Source organism: Panthera leo, chromosome C1, assembly GCF_018350215.1.
Source record: "Panthera leo isolate Ple1 chromosome C1, P.leo_Ple1_pat1.1, whole genome shotgun sequence".
Classification (NCBI taxonomy): Eukaryota; Metazoa; Chordata; class Mammalia; order Carnivora; family Felidae; genus Panthera; species Panthera leo.
In genome coordinates, this window is record NC_056686.1 from 56131724 (window position 1) to 56147500 (window position 15777).

A 15777-nucleotide genomic window follows, 5' to 3' on the forward strand; every position below is an offset into this window, starting at 1 on the left:
TGTGGTATCAAGTGTGTCTGTTACCTAATCTCATGGGACTTTCTGAGAGACCATAAAAACAATTGCTTCTTAAGTCAGTCCTTCCTGGGCAGAAAAGAGGGAGAATTTATCCATGTGCTTCCATTTCTTAGTGTTCCGAAGTTTGCTTTCTAGGACATTAATTCTTTTGCACTTCCAGGTTGTGCTTTGTGGTACCTAGCAGGTCCCACGTCATCTCATCCTTCAGCATCAACTGGAGTAGGAGGCAAGATGTGCATTGTGTGGGCATGTGTAAAATTCTGTTAGGTGGTGCCCACATTAGGTTTGTCAGAGTCCAACCAGAGTTTGTCAATATGTTAGCTATTGGTGCTGGAATAGTTTTGTAACTACAGAGGTCGAGAGAATCTGAAGCAACCATAAGTGGTATATGAAACAATCCACCCCCTTGCACTATTCACATCAACCCATGTGCTGTCATGATACCTGTCTACCACATACAGTGATCTCTTTCTTTTGTTTGGTGAGAACAGCATGCTGTCAGCTTCAGTTGATTCCAAGAGTATAATAAATATCATCTCCCTTCTTCTCCATCTATTCTAGAATTCCATCACCTTCAGTTGCTTGCCTGCTGGAATGACATGGATTCTCATCCCTGAGGGTATGTATCCATAGTTGCCTTGCCTTTGTCAAGCTATGGTTGCTACAATTGATTATTTGCTCAGCATAAAACCACCAAGAGATCCCATATGAATTCCTGGGTTCCTGACACATCATTTTTTTATCCCTATTACATAGAAGTAATTCTGGATTCCTTCTCATGATAATGAAGATCAGTTACCCTTGACAAGACAATAACTCCTTTCTTGCCTATTGTTTCCTGGTATAAGGAGCTCAAAGTGAACAGGTAGGTCACACCTTTAAGTTCAGCAGGAACCTTTCTGTGTCATGCAATAGAAACATTCTCCCATCCCACCCTACCCCATCTGGTCCCCAAGGTCTCTAACTTTGTAGAACCTATGATTGGAAAGTACAAATTCTATGAGTTTTAGAAATATGGTAAAAGAACCCATTTTATTTTCACCCTGTGCTTCTCATACCCATGTATTCATGCTACTTATAATTTTTTTAAACGTTTATTTATTTTTGAGACAGAGAGAGACAGAGCATGAACGGGGGAGGGTCAGAGAGAGGGAGACACAGAATCTGAAACAGGCTCCAGGCTCTGAGCTGTCAGCACAGAGCCCGACGCGGGGCTCGAACTCACGGACCACGAAATCATGACCTGAGCCGAAGTCGGCCGCTTAACCGACTGAACCACCCAGGTGCCCCAATATTCATGCTATTTAAAATAAAGCATCACTGTGTATATGCCATTAATCAGCACATACTCTCCATCCTAGAGGACAGCAACCAATCCTGACCTGGCAACCTTAGCTACATGGGGCTCTCCAGTGTTCTATCAGACAGCTTCTCCTGGTGAAGGTCTATGTAGTTAGATGAGTGATTCATGTAACTGCATCCACTGCAACACTTCTTTTGGCATAAATAGTGATCTTGCTCCAAAAAGTGGTGTATAGAACAAGATGCTAATAGAGCAGGTATCCTGTGAGCTGGTGGATGGTGATGCTGAGGGAAGTGCAAGGGAAGGCAAATTGACATCCTAACTAGATTTCTATTTCAGTGAGACAAAATCATTATCCTTTTCATGGTAGAGGCGGCCCATTGTATTTGTCTACTGCCAACCTTTAGGTTGCCTCAAGGGATGGTGCCATAATGTCCGCTCAGAGTTAGTCTCTTTTCCTGGGAAACTGGATATTCACCATGGCAGCAGCTGTATCTGTCTTGATGAGAGGATGTCCATGCTGTTAGGACCATCTAGTGTCTTTAGTCCTACTGTGTGGCCATTCTGTTGATTGGCCCATTTCATGAGTTTTGAGATTGCTAAGGCATGGGGCAAATGATGATATCTATAGGAAGTCATCCTGTTCCCTTAATTGTTGAGAGCCTCCTCTGCAGTGAACACTCTCTAATGAGCATTGTGGTGAGACACAAAGGTCTGCATGCTTCATCCTCGCTTCTATTAATTCATTTGCATACATCTTCCCCAGAACTAGTTGTGCTAAATCTTCCAGTGTTGTTCGTTTGAGGCCCCTCGACAGCTAGCCAAGTCATGCAACCTCTTACCAGGAGTCTAAGTATCTCATGTTACATCTCCCTCCATTAGAATTCGGTGACCAAGTGTACTGCTAGCAGCTCTGCCCCCTGGGAGTATTTCTCTTCACTGTTGTCCTCTAGAAATACCTCTGAGTGGAACTGTAATGGTAGTTGGCCATTTTCAGTCAGCACCAGCATATTATACTAACCCATCTGTGAACTAAGCCCAGATTCTTTCCTCTTTGACAATTGGTTATAGGGAATCCCACTATGAGCTATAGGTTTGAGTTTTAGGAGAGATAATTATACAATAAAGATAGGTGAGTGGGAGTCTGAGCCACTTGCAATTTACTTGCACCTTGTTGAATTAGTTGGGCCCAATCCCCAATGTACTGTTTCCATAGATTGTGTTGCACTTGCTTGAACTTACAACACAGTGGGTCAAACAATATCCAGCATATGATGGGAAGCTCTGGTCACATAGTCCTTGATATCAGTACTTAGTCCCTCTTAGGGTCTGGGTAGAATGTCGGGTGTTGATTTTCAAACAGATAGTTGTTCAGTGCTACAGATGACATGGCTTTACCCTCAAGTTCTAGGAGATTATGTTGCGACTCTCCTATTGGGACTTGCCTGATCCTCCACCCAGCATTCTCACCTGCCACTGCAACCTTCAGTTTATAGTCAGAGTGGGAGAGCAAGTGGGCCCAGAGTCTCAACTTCCTGCAAACTCCTCTCTTGCTTTGGGTCCTATATGAAGCCGGCAGCCATCTGAGCCATCTTATAAATGGCTCCCCATTTATATCATACATAAAAAATGTTCCCCATTATCTTATGTTTCTTCAGAACCTAAAGAGGCCAACTCAGTGTTTGAAGGCACAACTCTTTGTTTGTTTCTAATTTATTTTTATTTTATTTTATTTTTAATTTTTTAATGTTTATTTATTTTTGAGAGAGACACACACAGAGTGTGAGCAGGGAAGGGGCAGAGAGAGAGGGAGACATAGAATCCGAAGCAGGCTCCAGGCTCTGAGCTATCAGCACAGAGCCTGACGTGGGGCTCGAACCCACGAACCGTGAGATCATGACCTAAGCCAAAGTCGGACACTTAACCGACTGAGCCACCCAGACACCCCTCTAATGTTTTTTAAAAGATTTTTATTTTTAGGTAATCTCTACACCCAATGTGGGGCTCAAACTTACAACCCCGAGATCAAGAGTTGCATGCTCCACTAACTGAGCCAGCCAGGCTCCCTGGCGCAAGTCTTTCTTAATGGGAGGAGGTACAAGATGCAACAGCTTGTTTTTATCTTAGAGATGTGCTTTCCAAAAGAGTAGCTGCTAAACCCATGTGGCTTTTTAATTTAAATGAATTAAAATAAAAAATACGTAAAAATTCAGTGTTACAGTTTCATTAGCCACATTTCAAGTGCTCAATAGCTACATGTAGTTAGTGGCTATTCTACCAGACGGCAAAGATACAGAAACATCACTGTGTTGGCAGAAGTTCTACGGCACAGCACTGCCTTTGAGGCCATGTCTGTACATGGCAGGTTAAGATTTGAACACAGGCCTGATATGATGTTAAAGGCCCATGCTTTTAAGACTTCAGTAGGTTGCAGAGGGGCTGAGTCTAAGCAGATGCTTCCCTGCAACTGTGTTCAACGGCAACATGAGGTCTCCAATTAGATTTTTGGGCAACTGAGTTTTGGTTCATGCGAACATTCTCTTTGCATTTCAACAAATGAAAAAGGCACTTTATGTAAAGGCCAGGTCTGTCTGCTGTGGCAGCTCCCCACTTCTAACCTCTATTTCTGGGCAATAGTCAACTCAGAAAGCAGTTTTCTTTTTAAAGGAAGTTTTCATAACAGCTCGGAAATATTAAGCCTTTCCAAAGAGAAGGGCTGACTAGAATTGTTGGCAGACAGCAGAATCTCTCTGAATGCCGCACTTCTGCATTTCCATCTGCACTCCATGAAAGGCAAGGATCATTGTCCCCACAGAATGCAGCTAAATGGCAGCTGGAGCATGAATGGACAGGAAAAACACTCTCCTCCCTCTAATAACACCACTTAGGGCAGACAGGCGAGGTTCTCTTCTGAATGTGCTAAAGAGATGCTGTTATGATAAGAGTAATTATTGTACATTAGTTAAAATCCCATTTAGGGAGCATTATATTGCTGCTATTTTAAAAGAGGTTTGCTAACCTTCCAAGTTGTAGGGAGAGATTAATTAGTGTCAATGGAAGGATCTCCAAGATAAAAACAAATTAAGCCTCCTCATCCAGCCTTGCCTGCATGTCCTTGAGTTGCTGCTTCCTTTGTGACAGAGATAGTATTTGGTCTGATCTATTCTGGTTGGAAAGAAAGGAAGGGGACGCACACTTGCTGAACGGAATCTGATGTGTCAGACACCATGATAGGTACTTTAAAAGAAGAAGGCACCTTTGAACTAGGCTTTCCCATTGTTCCCACCCAGCCCACTGGAGAACATTGCTAAACTGAGGCATTTGTACCCTACGTACTACTGTGTTTGTAGCATAAATGGAATCATCTATTTTGGATGGCCCCTCCCAAGCCATTCCAGATGATTTACTTCTGCTTCATTCCAATAGGCAAAAGAAAATAGGGATTAAAAAAACCACGTTAGTTATTTGTTTCTTTTAAGTGTTTCCATGAATACTGAAGACATTTCCTTTGTGATTGATGGCTCAGAGAATATTTTAAAAATATGGCAGGACCAATACCTACTTGAAATAAGTGTCATTAACTTTTATCCTTTGTCCAGTCTCACTGGCTATAATATCTCATCATCCTTCCCATCAAATATTTTGAACTTGTAACCCAGATTTGCTGAGACAGACCTCATTTCATGTACTGCAACTATTGCCAGGTAAGGCAAATTACTACATGTGTACTAACAAGGATTTTGATTTTTTTAAAGTTTATTTTGAGAGAGAGAGAGAGAGCGAGCATGTGAGTGGGGGAAGGGCAGAGAGAGAGGGAGAGAGAGAGAATCCCAAGCAGGCTTTGGGCTGTCAGCTCAGAGCCCAGTGCAGGGCTCAGTCTCATGAACCGTGAGATCATGACCTGAACCAAAATCAAGAGTTGGATGCTTTACCGACTGAGCCACCCAGGCACGACCATTTTGATTTTTTTAATTGTTTTGAGATTTATTATGTAAATAATCTCATGGCATGTGCCTAGTTTTAGTTTCAGAAAACTGATGCACCTATCACCCAATCTTGACCTTTCCATGTACTTCAGTTAGTTTTACTAACTGTGTAACTTTAGGCCAATTATGCAGCCTCTCTGAGACTCAGTATTTTGATTAAAAAAAAAAAAGGATAATAAGAGTCACCTTGTGAGGGTTCCTCTGAGGAACAAATGAAATGATGTATAAAAGCATTTTTGACTTTCCTTTCAGATTAAGATTGGGATAACAGGGACCAGATTTACCCTCCTGGCCAAAACAAACCAAAACTGGCTAAAATATGCGACGCAATAGTTTTTAAGACACTGGACAACAGGCAACGAAAGGCAGTAATTCTTGAGATGGGAAACACATGAGGCAAGCCATGTAATTGTCCCATCTTCCTGCCTTTAAAGAGTTTCCAGGCAGTGGAGCAGGGAGGCAAAGTCAGTTTCAGAGAAAAGAATATTACCATGAATAATCAATGTCATTTCATTATGATAAAGGGGTCATTGCATCAGGAGTACATTATAATCTTAAACACATGTGCACCTAATGATAGAGCTTCAAAATACATGTGGCAAAAACTGATAGAAGTGCAAGGAGAAATAGATCAATCTACAGACAGCTTTCTTAAACAGCTTTCAGTCTTAACTGCGATGAAACATTCGTCAATAATGTGACAGATTAGAAAACTCAACATGTTTTGCAAGTTATGTCATAGAAAACAACAAACGCAAACACAAATGAAGAACAGCTCAGCCGCACTTAGGAGAGAGGAGGTTTGGATAATGGAGCATTAGGAAGCTGTGGAAGGGCTGGATAGGGAGCAGCAGGTGAGGTGCTGAAAGTGCCCGTGGATGACTGGCAAACTAGGGCGACCATGTGTAAGATGGCAGGATAAGGTGTTAGGGGTGTCACAGCAGAAGTCCTCATACTTACCATTTTGTGAGAATGCCTTCCTTCAGGGTTGAACCAGATGTTCACTAAAATGCAATTTCACTTGGATAAAAATCTAAAAGGATGATGTATTGGTCAGGGTAGGCTGTTGCTCAAAATTCAGTAGTTTAACACAATAGGTATTTTCTTTTCCCTTTCATGTGACCACCCAATAGCATTCTGCTCTACATAGTCATTCGGGAGCAAACTTCTTTTTGTCTTAGTTCTGTATTCCTTCACTACCTTCCAGATTCTGTCTATTTAGCTAGTGGTTGGGGAAGTGGTTGGGGAAGGAGGACCAGGAATACGTGAAGGAGGTTTTTATATTTCAGCCTGGAACTGGCTCATGCCACATAGGTTCACATCCCATTGGTGGACGTTCAGACACATGGCCTCAGCTAACTGCAGGATGTGGTCCAGCTCTGTGTCCAGAAGAAAAGCAGAACCCTGGCATTTGTAAACACCAGTAATCTCTGTATCAGATGTCCTGATCTCATCTATTTATTGATGCTCTGAGAACCGCATGACTTTGTTGGGCACAAATCCTAATTCCCAGTTTCTTTTATTTTTTTAAAGTTTGTTTATTTATTTATTTGGGGGGGGGGTGAAGGGGGGCAGAGAGAGAGGAAGAGAGAATCCCAGGCAGGTTCTGTGCTGTTAACACAGAGCCTAACGCAGCGACTTTATCTCACAAACAGTGAGATCATGACCTGAGCCAAAATCAAGAGTCAGACACGAAACCAACTGAACTGTCCAGGCACCCCACTACCCCAGTTTATTTTCTAAGTGAATTCAGTGGTTTTTATTATAGTAAATACTCATGGAAAAAATTTGAACTGGAGTCAAGCATGAATATTTTCTAACATAACTGAATGAAAATAAACCATTATACAAAGATATAAAAAGGCTTAATACATCATCAAATTTCAGAATGATAGAGGAGAGCAAAAGAGTCTTAAAAACAATCCATTTCGGTCTCCTAATTTTGCAGTGACAAAGTAAATTGAGACCAATAGAGGCTAAATGATGTGTTAAAATCTATGTAGACAATTAGCAAGAGATCTGGGGTCAAAACCTAATTGGTGTGGCCTCATGCTTTAAACTACCAACAAGAATTTAACACATCAAGATAAAAAGTCTCTGTGTGATACTTTCATAAGACACAGAATAGTTAAACAGTTTTGAATTTAGTAAATCTTTTGATTACTTGGTTGCATAAAGGAATCTTTTATTTTTGATAGGCATTTTGCTATTTCAATTGATGAGATGGTAAGGGTCTACCAGAGAAGTACCTGTTGCCCACAGACTGACAATGACTTGAATTGGTATAACACTCAGAGTGGGTTTTCTTTAGGCAATAGTTGACCAATTTTCTTGGTTTTCATAGTTATAAATTTAGATCAAGTCAGAAATCTCATAAGGTACAGCCCTGTGCTCTTCGGATAGTTGCATTTTTCAGTTCTACACATAGACTTGCTTTGCAGTAAATGTCCTTTTTTTTTTGTTTATTTATTTATGTATGTATGTATGTATTTATTTATTTATTTTTTTGCGAGAGGGATAGAGAGTGAGCAGAAGAGGGGCAGAGAGAGAGGGAGACAGAGAGTACCAAGCAGGCTCCACACTGTCAGTGCAGAGCCCAGTGCGGGGCTCAAACTCATGAACATGAGATCACGACCTGAGCCGAAACCAAGATTCAGATGCTTAACCAACTGCAGCACCCAGGTGCCCCTCAACAAATGTTCTTTTTCTTAATCTGATCTAAATGCTGCCATTTCCCCCTTCTTCATCTTTTGTATACACTGCAATGCCTCACTTACTTGCATTTGTCACTAGGGATTCTGCATGAATGGATTTTCCAGACAAATTAAAGTTTACCCACATTTACCAGAACACAATAATTTTAGAAGGAGATCTCTCTAGACTGTATCATGTACATATCTATCACCTTTAAAAAAGCCTTGATGTCTTCCCTTTAATGTAGAACTAAGAGCGGGGGTCTGAAGCCATACTGCTTAGGTTTAAGACCTGGTTCTGACTCTTACCAGCTGTGTGACCCCTAGCATGTTACTCAATTTCCCCATGTCTGAGTTCCTCATTTGTAAAATGAGAATAATATTAGGACATTCATCTTAAAGTGGTTGTGAAGATTAAGAGTTGATATATGTAAGACACTTAAACCAGTGTCTGCAATATAATCCGTACTAAGTAAATATTAGCTCAAAGCATCACAGCCTATACTGTGGAGGAGGGAGAGGGAGAGCAGAATTAATTACTGGAAAAGACAAATACATTTTCTAACTTATGACAAGTTATAGGAAGGCAAAGTACTAAGTGCCATTAGAGTGTTAACAGGGAAACCAGATTTAGCCTGGCATTGTATTATAGAATTCTTTACATTTTAGTTTTTCCTGCTGATGTGTGAATTTTTTGAAAGCGAGAAGCATGTCTTAATCTTCCTTATGTAACTGTCAGTAAGCACAGAATCTGGTGCATAGCAGGGGCTCGAGACTACTATGGAAAGAGAGATTAAAGGAAAGAAAGAAAGAAAGAAAAAAATCGTGATTCTACAGGTATCACGATGAGAATATAAAGATGTTGGAGGCAAGTATTCCACAGAGGGTAGACAATTATGCTCCCTGGTGACCCCCACCCACAGAGGGGCAGCACCTCCTGAGTGAGGGTCACCGTCCTGGTGATTCCAGGCATCTGCAGCTTAATGAGGATGTATCCATTTATGCATTAAGGCTTATTCACTTTATTCAAAGCAATCCCTCAGGTCTTCCCGGAGGACTGGTTTGCTTATTTTATACAGGATTCTTAGAATACTGCTGACATGTTTGATAATCAGGGAGCCTTGGTTGGGGGCGGTGCTTATCTTGGGGAAAGGCAGTAAGCTATGTTTGAAGGCAGGTTTTCCTCCTCTCTTGAGAATTGAACAGTTTGAAAATAGGCTGCTTTCAGTCTTGCCTGGAATCAAGGGTGAAGGAGAAATACAGGGATTCAGTATCAAAGGGGCCCTGCCATTCTCCTGGTCTGAAGGTGAATTGATGCCACAGATCACCTGCTACGAGTGAGCTATGGAGGATAAAAGGGAGGAGCAGGTGGCCAGGTGCCTTGCCCCAGGTCACACAGTGGCTGAGCCTGAAGACCTCAGACCTGTAGGCTCCCAGTCTACTCCCACAGGGTGCAGTCACCCTGCACCACAACAAATGGGATTTTGAACAAATGAAACAACTTTTTAAAATCTATAAATAAGGAGAGAGAAGGGAGAGACTGAATTGTTTGAACCTTCAGTTTTAAATTGTGTTAACCTAGATGGAAGCCTATTTCATTTTATTAAAAGATTTTATTTTTAAGAAGTCTCTACACCCAAGCTTGAGCTTACAACCCTGAGATCAAGAGTTGCATGCTCCGCTGACTGAGCCAGCCAGGTGCCCTAAAACCCAATTTCAAAAAAAAAAAAAAAGCAATTAAAATAGCGAATAATGACAATAATACCAACAAACCCTTATATGTTATTTATTATTTTCTGGGCATCATTCTGAGTTTTATATGTATAGCTCATCAAATTTCTGTAACGACCCCATGCATGACCTAGCTTCTATTATTATCCCTATTTTACAGATGAGAAAACTGAGGCATAAGAGGTTAAGCAGCTTGCCCCCGGTCATACATTTGGTAGGCTGAAGAACTAGTAAAGATTTAGTTAGAGGAAGCAGGGTCATTATTAAATGCCTACTATGTGTTAGGTGCTTCCCATCTTGGTCAGGGTGCACCTCTCTGTCCCTTTAAATTGGTCCCATTCTCACCCATGGTAGGGACAGATCTTTCAATGTTATTATACATCCAAGCTATGCTAAGGAGACAATCAGGATCAGCAAGAGTCTTGTTTCATTTCAGGAGCTCCACTCAGAAGGTGCCTGGAATATGGCTTGTCTCAGACTCAGCCACGAGGGACAGACCCTGCCTGTGGCTGGGACCCAGGGCAGAGGCTAGAAAGGAAAAAGGAAGTAAAGAGGAAATAGAGATTGCAGATTCTTTGTGGACTGAAAGACAACCTGTTATGAACAGTAGCAAAAAATGTTTGCAACATCCTCTGAATTCCAAGTGTGTTTGTGATCCAGCTACAAGAAAACCAGGCTCTTTCTGGTAATGGTCGATATCTGCATTCCTTCCCAGATGCTGTATAGCATAAAGGTAAAACCTCATTTCGTCCAACTGTCAAAGTTGTCCTCTAAGCTAAATAGTTTATTCCCATTTAAAGAACTAAGCAGGCTGAGATCTAGATAGCTACCCAACATCAGACAGCTAGTATAAGGCCAAGCAGGCCTGAGACCCAGGTATGCAGTTTTAAAACTGATACACTTTCCTATAATCCAGATGCTGCTTAAATATCCAGCCCAGTCCATAAATGCTTCCCCTTTTCTCATAAGCTAGCTGAGTTAGGGTACTAGCTGTTTAAGTCTAAGTCCTGGGTCCCTCTTCTGCGCCCCCCCCCCCCCCCCCAGCCTCCGAACCCCAGCAGCTCAGGATCCTGATGCTGCCCAGAGCCAGTAAAATCAGGGCCAGGTTGGGAAGTCCGAGGAGAGTAAATGGGTTGTGCCAGGAGGTGTCAGTGGAGGAACACAGGGGTGTCAGTGGGCTCCCAGGGGCCCTTTCCATCACCCAGGTGCTCAGTAACAGACTATCGATAACATCTTAAAAGAGAGAGCATCTAACAGCCCACCGACCCAGATGGCCAGCACCAGGAGCATTAGCACATTTTGTTCTTCTAGGAAGAAAAGAACCGCAACTGTGTCCTTGAGTCTGTTAAACAATGTTAACTAGAGGGAGGGGTCAGGAGAGAGGTACGTGTGGTGGTTTATGGGCAGGAGATGAGAGAAACCACACGGCTCATTTGCCCGGCGCTAATGGATCTGAAGTGAGGAGCCCTGATGCCAAGGGGACTGCTGTCTTGAAATGAGAAGAACTGAGAACAAGGGAAGTCCATTAGTGTCATGTTTGTATTTCTCCTCCTCTGAAGCTGGATTCCAGGCACACGGGGAGAAAAGACCAACAATTTCCACCCTCAATAGTTTTGCCCATTAGTGTCAAATTATCCCAGGAGGGAGGAGGAAAAGAAAAAACTCCAGCCGTGTAAACAGAAAATTTGGAAGCTTACTAGGAGGCCTCTCTCAGGCCCAGGCCATAGTCTGATGTCTTGGGGAGATGACTCGTTGGTAATTGGGGCAGGGGCTTGTTCCTTCCACCCTCTCCACCTACAGATTCTCAGCAAGAGATCGCCTTAACCTATAACAGGGCGTGAATCGAGTTCCACTGCCTAAGTTAAGCCATCATTAAATTTGCCAAAACAAAATGGTTTTGATCTATGGAAACCAAACATAAAGAAGTAAAATAGAAATATCTAATATTTATTCGCACTTACTTTGGGCTGGGTATTGTTTTAAGTGCTTTATAAATTCTAACCTGTTTAACTTTTATCGTAGTGCCAAGAGCTGGAAACTGTTCTTATCTTCATTTTTAGTCAAGAACACTGAGGCCCAGTAGTGTTTCATCATCTATTACCTCTTAACAAACTACTCCAACACTTATTGGCCTAGAACAACAATAATACTGTTACCTCTTGCTTCTTTAGGTCATGGATTTGGACAGGGCATAGCAGAGTCAGGCTCGTTATGGTGGGGATGACTTATTGTCTGGGTGCTGCTCAGGCATCTCTTTCTCTGCATGGTCTCTCTGCATGGCCAGCTTGAGTTTCCTCATAGCATGGTGGACTCAGGGTAGGTGGGCCTCTTGCATGGTGCCCCAGGACTCTGAGAACAAGGATTTCAGAGGCCTGAGCTGAAGCTGCAAGTCTTCTTATGATATAGCCTCAGAACCCCCAGAAGGTGACTTTACCACAGGCAAGTCTTTAAGACCAGCCAAGATTCAAGGAGAAAGGAATAGGAGGGACATCAAGGAATTTAGAATCATTTAAGATTTACCATAGGAAGTAATTAATTAAGTCATATAGACACTAAGTTGGAAGACAGCATTTTAATCCTGACACTTACCCACTACACCAAGTTTAGTAATCTGGAAATTGAATTTATATATCATTAAGACAAATCCAGTGGATGATGGATGTTCTGGCATTCATTTGTAATTTGTAATTCATTTGTAATTCAATTGTAATTCATTTGGAATACAGATTACATTTTCTTCTAAAGATATGATGTTTCTTTCTCTCCCTCTTCCTTAGACCTTTGTTAAACACCAACTTTGTGCCAGGTGCTGTCCTAGGTGTTAGGTGTATAAAACAAACAAACTACTGTCCTTGCTTTTAAGACTCTTGTGGACTGACAAGGAGGGGACAAATATGTATTTAATCATTGTTCAATGGGATCAGCACTGCATGATAGGAACTAATGTGGAAACTGAAGGGGAGACATCTAATTCTCAAGTCTGGGAAGGCTTTCCAAAAGGAGATGAAGTTTTGTTATATCTTAGAGAATTAAGAGGAGATTTCCAGGTGTTATAAACTGAATGTTTGTGTCCTCCCCAAATCCACATGTTGAAGCCCTAACTCCCAATGTGGCTGTATTTGGAGGTAGGGCTTTTACCAAAATACTTGAGGTTAGATAACACCATCAAAGTGGAGTCCTGATCCAAAAGGATTAGTGTCCCTATGAGGAGAGACACCAGAGAGCTAACTCCCTTTTCTCCTGCCACCCCATGCACTAAGGAAAGACCATGTGAGGACATAAGGAGAAGGTGGCCTTCTGCAAGCCAGGAAGAGAGTCCTCACCAGAAACTGAATTGGCCAGAACCTTGATCTTGGGCTTCTAGAAACTGTGAGAAAATAAATTTGTGTTAAGTTACTCAGTCTGTGCAATTTTATTATGGCAGCCTGAGCTGATTAAGACACCAGCTAAAAAGGGAAGGAAGAGTATTCCAAGGAGAAGCCACAGTGTATTTAAGCGAAAGGAGACTTAAAAGAGCATGGCGTATTTAGAGAACCAGCAGTAGTTCATCAGGCCTGAAGTATAAGGTGTTGTGGAGAAGCAGTGGGAAATAGGCCAGAAAGATGCCCAAATCTGGGTGCTTGGACCTCCCTAAATTGCTGAATTAACCGGTCTTGGGGCTGCCTGACTTCTGGATTTCTCCTTATGTGAGATAAGCTTCCATATTCTTTGGACCATTGCAACGTAAGTTTTCTGTTCTTTGTATTCCAAGGCACTGAATCATTTAGGATGAATCTTGACTGCATGTTACAAAAATTCTAGAATAATCATGACTTAAACAATACAGAATTGTCATTCTCTCTTGACAAAAATGTACCGGTGTTGGCAGTCCAGGGTAGGCATACACAGTGGCAAAGGCCTGGCCTCCCTCTGTCATGTTGTTAGGCCATCCTCAGTGGATGACTTAGGGATCGTGTTGTAAGAACCAGCTATCGTGTCTATGTTCCAACCAGGAAGACAGAAGGATACTGATCACACGTGTTCCCCTTTTAGAGAAACCACATTCAACACTTCTACTTGCCTGCCACTGGTCAGAACTTAATCACACAGGAGCTCATATGTGGAAGCTGGAAAGTCTGTCTTCACTTTGGGAGGTTATGCCTCCAGATAAAATTTACAGGCTAACTAAAAAAAGAAGAGTAGATATACTGAGGAGCACTTACCGGAATTTGCCACAGAGAGACTTCCTCTAACTCATCTAGATGATGATGCAGTTGTATGAAGGGTGGTGAGGGGAAAGGGGAAATGAATTCTCAGAGGGGATTTTGTGTGTTACTGTTAGGGTAATTCTGGTGTAGTAGAACTTTTGCCATGGTACCACTTTCCTGGAGTTTTATAGGATTTTCATACAGCTGTCTTTGTAGATAAGGAAGAGACATAAAATAGAATATTTTTTATCAGTGGGATATATGTTCTTGTTATTTATTAGTATTTCACAGTCTTTAGGGTGCTTCTGTATCATATAGCCCACTTGGACAGTAAAAATAAAAGCCATATTAAAGAGTCATTCTCATTTAAAGAGGAATTCTGGCTTTGACTACTGCAGCTACTGGAATCGAGACTGTAATACTCAGGTAGAAGACACCAAGTTCAGATATTTAGAATAGATGCTAGAGAGCTTCCAACTCAGGGCTGGAAGGACTGAATTTATATTGGAGCTTGAGAACCTATACACTGTACAAAAACAGTATGATAAGATAATTTATAAGTAATAAGAATGTGTACTTATCAATGAGGTTCTGTCACTTTCTATTCTCCTTTTCCTTGAGGAACTGATAAACGTCCTTAGATAGTATATTGCTCTTCTGGGGATGCCATAAATCAATACCATAAACTAGGTGGCTTAAGCAACAGAAATTTAGGGTAGAGGTCTGAAATCAAGGAGTTGGAAGGGTTAGTTCCTTCTGAAGGATTTAAGGGAGAATCGGTTCCAAGTCTCTCTAAATTCTGGTAGTTTGCGGGCCATCTTTGGCTGGTGGATGTCATTCCCTCTGTGTCTTCACATCATCTTCCTTCTATGTACGCCTGTCTCAGTGTCCAAATTTCCTCTTTTTATAAGACTGCCTGTTGTATTGGATTATATAAGCACACCCTAATGATCTTATGTTAACTTGAATACTTCTGTGAAGACCTTATTATTTTTTAAAGTTTCTTTTGAGAGAGAGAGAGAGAGAGAGAGCGCGCAAACAGGGGAGGAGCAAGAGAGAGGGAGAGAGAAAATCTCAAGTAGGCTTTGCACTGTCGGCACAGAGCCTGATGCAGGGCTTGAACTCACAAATCATGAGATCATGACCTGAACCGAAATCCAGAGTCAGACACTCAAGTGACTGAGCCACCTAGGCATCCCAGACCTTATTTTAAAATAAGGTCACATTCTGAGGTACTGAGGGACTGGGAGTTAGTACCAACATATCTTTTTGTGGGGAAGCACAATTCAATTCATAGCAGACAGGTATTGTTGAGGAAGTTAGGTTTGATTTTGATACAGTTTAGTTTTATCTTCTTCCAGCTTCCTCTGATTTTCCTCTGGTGTCCCACACTCTTTGTTCCCAAGTTACTCTGTGCATATTTGTTAGGGCACTTAGTAGGAATTACTTATGGTATTACTCAGGATTCCCATTGAGTATCAAATTTTATCATCGGTATTGCTGAGGAGACTGGAATCCCCCCAAACCTGCTGCAAAATGCTGGCTGCCTGCCTTTGTGCTGTGGGAATGGTTGCGGGGTGTTTCATCTGTGTTTCCCTCATTTCATCTCTATACTCTGGGTGCTGAGTTTATATATGGTACTTGCCTCCTCTGTTCTCTCCCATCCCCTCCCCCGCATACATGTTAACTTTCTTTTTTTTCTCTATTTGCTGCAATGAAGGGAAACTTTAAGCAAGGAAAATTATTTTCTGACTGGAACCTAACCTCTTTTTCCCTAAGCCATGGCACCTTCTGTGGGACACCATTAAATATACCCTCAGAGTACTCAAGGGGCAGTTTCTATTTACTGCTTCTTTCTC

At 41.8% G+C, this 15777-nt stretch overlaps 1 long non-coding RNA gene across 2 annotated transcripts in view; it reads left to right on the forward strand.

The window, feature by feature from the left end:
• LOC122227547 overlaps positions 1 to 15777 on the forward strand; it is a 50409-nt gene that overhangs the window by 25376 nt on the left and 9256 nt on the right. Inside the window, exons 4-6 of one of the 2 annotated variants that reach the window (XR_006206111.1) lie at positions 580 to 637; positions 775 to 883; positions 10168 to 10254. This is a non-coding gene — a long non-coding RNA (uncharacterized LOC122227547). Of the gene's footprint in view, positions 1 to 579; positions 638 to 774; positions 884 to 10167; positions 10255 to 15777 lie in introns of those variants that run through there. The other variant, XR_006206110.1, reaches the window with a different exon arrangement.